Genomic DNA, 4,276 nt, shown 5'->3' on the forward strand with positions numbered 1-4,276 from the left:
TCCTCCCCTCTCCTCCCCCTCCTGTCCTCCCGTCCTCCCCTCTCCTCCTCTCATACCCCCCTTCATCCCATCCTCCCCTCCTCCCCTCCTCCTCTCCTCCCCCTTCATCACCCTCCCGTCCTCCTCTCTCCTCCCCCCTCCCCTCCTCCTGTCCTCCCATCCTCCTCTCCTCCCACCTTCATCCCCTCCTCCCCTCCTCCTCTCCTCCCCCTTCATCCCCTCCTCCCCTCCTCCTCTCCTCCCCCTTCATCCCCTCCTCCTCTCCTCTCTCCTTCATCCCATCCACCCATCCTCCCGTCCTCCCCTCTCCTCCCCCTCCCCTCCTCCCCTCCTCCCGTCCGCCCCTCTCCTCCTCTCATCCCCCCTTCATCCCATCCTCCCCTCCTCCTCCCCTCCTCCTCTCCTCCCCCCTTCATCCCCCTCCCGTCCTCCCCTCTCCTCACCCCCTCCCCTCCTCCTGTCCTCCCATCCTCCCCTCTCCTCCCCCCTTCATTCCCCTCCCATTCTCCCCTCTCCTTCCCCCCTCCCCTCCTCCCCTCCCCCTCTCCTCCCCCCTTCATCCTGTCCTCCCCTCCTCCCCTCCTCTTCTCCTTCCTCCTTCATCCCGGCCTCCCGTCCTACTCTCTCTTCCCCCCCTTCCCTCCTCCCGTCCTCCCCTCTCCTCTACTCCTCCCATCCTCCTCTCTCTCCTTCATCCTGTCCTCCCCTCCTCCCCTCTTCCCCTCCTCCTCTCCTCCCCTTTCATCCCGTCGTCCCCTCCTCCCCTCTCCTACTGGGTGTATTGATTGAACACATGCAGACGGTGAAATGGATGGCAGGATATCCATCGGTATGCTGTCAGAAGACTGGCAGGAAGCTTTAGACTGAGGCAGAATCAACTCTCTCTGACCTGTGTTTCTCAGAACACCTACAGTATTAATGCAGAGTACTCTGTTCCAATATTTTAGAAACACATCCTTATGTCCTGATTTCCTTAGAGGAACCCTTACTTTCACCTATCCAACGGTGTAGAGAGATGATCAGCTATTGCTTCAAAAAGAAAAGGCAGATAGAAATAAAATCAAATAAAATGTTATTAGTCACATGCACCGAATACAACAGGTGTAGACCTTACATTGAAATGCTTACTTACAAGCCCTTAACCAACAATGCAGTTTTAAGACCATCCCCCCAAAACTAAGAGATAAGAATAACAAATAATTAAAGTGCAGCAGTAAATAACAATAGCGGGGCTATATACAGGGGGGTACCAGTACAGAGTAGATGTGTCAATGTGCAGGGGGCACCGGTGTTGAGGTAATTATGTACATGTAGGTAGATTTATTAAAGTGATAATAGATAATAACAGAGAGTAGCAGCAGTGTGGGGGAGAGGCAATGCAAATAGTCTGGGTAACCATTTGATTAACTGTTCAGGAGTCTTATGGCTTGAGGGTTGAAGCTGTTTCGAAGCCTCTTGGACCTAGACTTGGTGCTCCGGTACCGCTTGCCGTGCGGTAGCAGAGAAAACAGTCTATGACTAGGGTGGCTGGAGTCTTTGACAATTTTTAGGGCCTTCCTCTGACACCGCCTGGTATAGAGGTCCTGGGTGGAAGGAAGCTTGGCCCAGTGATGTACTATTACCCTCTGTAGTGCCTTGCGGTCGGAGGCTGAGCAGTTGCCATACCCTGCAGTGATGCAACCCATCAGGATGCTGTCGATGGTGCAGCTGTAAAACCTTTTGAGGATCTGAGGACCCATGCCAAATCTTTTCAGTCTCCTGAGGGGGAATAGGTTTTGTCGTGCCCTCTTCACGACTGTCTTGGTGTGCTTGGACCATGTTAGTTTGTTGGTGATGTGTACGCCAAGGAACTTGAAGCTCTCAACCTGCTCGACTACAGCCCCGTTGATGAGAATGGGGGCATGCTCGGTCCTCCTTTTCCTGTTGTCCACAATCATCTCCTTTGGCTTGATCACGTTGTTGAGGGAGAGGTTGTTGTCCTTGCACCACACGGACAGGTCTCTGACCTCCTCCCTATAGGCTGTCTCATCGTTGTCAGTTATCAGGCCTACCACTGTTGTGTCATTAGCAAACTTAATGATGGTGTTGGCGTCCTGCCTGGCCGTGCAGTCATGAGTGAACAGGGAGTACAAGAGGGGACTGAGCACGCACCCTTGAGGGCCCCTGTGTTGAGGATCAGCATGGCGGATGTGTTGTTACCTACCATTACCACCTGGGGGCAGCCCGTCAGGAAGTCCAGGATCCAGTTGCAGAGGGAGGTGTTTAGTCCCAGGGTCCATAGCTTAGTGATGAGCATTGATGGCACTATGGTGTTGAACGCTGAGCTGTAGTCAATGAATAGCAATCTCACATAGGTGTAACCTTTTGTCCAGGTGTGAAAGGGCAGTGTGGAGTGCAATAGAGATTGCATTATCTGTGGATCTGTTTGGGTGGTATGCAAATTGGAGTGGTTCTAGGGTTTCTGGGATAATGGTGTTGATGTGAGCCATGACCAGCCTTTCAAAGTATTTCATGGCTACAGACGTGAGTGCTACAGGTCGGTAGTCATTTAGGCAGGTTACCTTGGTGTTCTTGGGCACAGAGACTATGGTGGTCTGCCTGAAACATGCTGGTATTACAGACTCAGACAGGGAAAGCTTGAAAATGTCAGTGAAGACACTTGCCAGTTGGTCAGCATTGGTAATCTGTCTGGCCCAGCGGCCTTGTGAATGTTGACTTGTTTAAAGGTCTTACTCATATCGGCTGCGGAGAGTGTGATCACACAGTCGTCCGGAACAGCTGGTGCTCTCATGCATGTTTCAGTGTTATTTGCCTCGAAGCGAGCATAGAAGTAGTTTAGCTCATCTGGTAGGCTCGTGTCACTGGGCAGCTCTCGGCTGTGCTTCCCCTTGTAGTCTGTAATGGTTTGCAAGCCCTGCCACATCCGACGCGCGTCAGAGCCGGTGTAGTACAATTCGATCTTAGTCCTGTATTGACGCTTTGCCTGTTTGATGGTTCGTCGGAGGGCAAAGCGGGATTTCATATAAGCTTCCAGGTTAGAGTCCCGCTCCTTGAAAGCGGCAGCTCTACCCTTTAGCTCAGTGCGAATGTTGCCTGTAATCCATGGGCTTCTGGTACAGTCACTGTGGGGACGACGTCCTCGATGCACTTATTGATAAAGCCAGTGGCTGATGTGGTGTACTCCTCAATGCCATCGGAAGAATCCCGGAACATGTTCCAGTCTGTGATAGTGAAACAGTCCTGTAGTTTAGCATCTGCTTTATCTAACCACTTTTTATTAGACCGAGTCACTGGTGCTTCCTGCTTTAATTTTTGCTTGTAAGCAGTAATCAGGAGGATAGAGTTATGGTCAGATTTGCCTAATGGATGGCGAGGGAGAGCTTTGTACGTGTCTCTGTGTGTGGAGTAATTTTTATCCCTCTGGTGCACATTTAACATGATGATAGACATTAGGTAAAACTGATTTAAGTTTCCCTGCATTAAAGTCCCCTGCCACTAGGAGCGCCGCCTCTGGATGAGCGTTTTCCTGTTTGCTTATGGAGGAATACAGCTCATTGAGTGCTGTCTTAGTGCCAGCCTCGGTCTGTAGTGGTATGTAGACAGCTACGAAAAATACAGATGAAAACTCTCTTGGTAGATTGTGTGGTCTACAGCTTATCATGAGATACTCTACCTCAGGCGAGCAAAACCCTGGGACTTCCTTAGATATCGTGCACCAGCTATTGTTTAAAAATATGCATAGGCCCCCGCCCCGTGTCTTACCAGAAGCTGCTGTTCTGTCCTGCCGATAGAGTGTACAACTATCAAGGTACAAGGCGAGACCCAAATGCAGAACAGGAGGCAGATGGTTGGAGTCTTACAATGTTTATTAATCCAAAGGGGTAGGCAAGAGAATGGTCGTGGACAGGCAAAAAGGTCAAAACCAGATCAGATTCCAGGAGGTACAGACTGGCAGACAGGCTCGTGGTCAAGGCAGGCAGAATGGTCAGGCAGGTGGGTACAAAGTCCAGAAAGAGGCAAGGGTCAAAACCGGGAGGACTAGAAAAAGGACAATGCAAAAAGCAGGAGAACGGAAAAAACGCTAGTTGACTTGGAAACATACAAGACGAACTGGCACAGAGAGACAGGAAACACAGGGATAAATACACTGGGGTAAACAAGCGACACCTGGAGGGGGTGGAGACAATAACAGGACAGGTGAAACTGATCAGGGTGTGACAATAGCCCGGCAGCTGTATGTTCTTAATGTCGTCCTTCAGCTGCGACTCTGTGAAAC

Source organism: Salmo salar, chromosome 09, assembly GCF_965601325.2.
Source record: "Salmo salar chromosome 09, fSalSal1, whole genome shotgun sequence".
NCBI classification, from domain to species: Eukaryota; Metazoa; Chordata; class Actinopteri; order Salmoniformes; family Salmonidae; genus Salmo; species Salmo salar.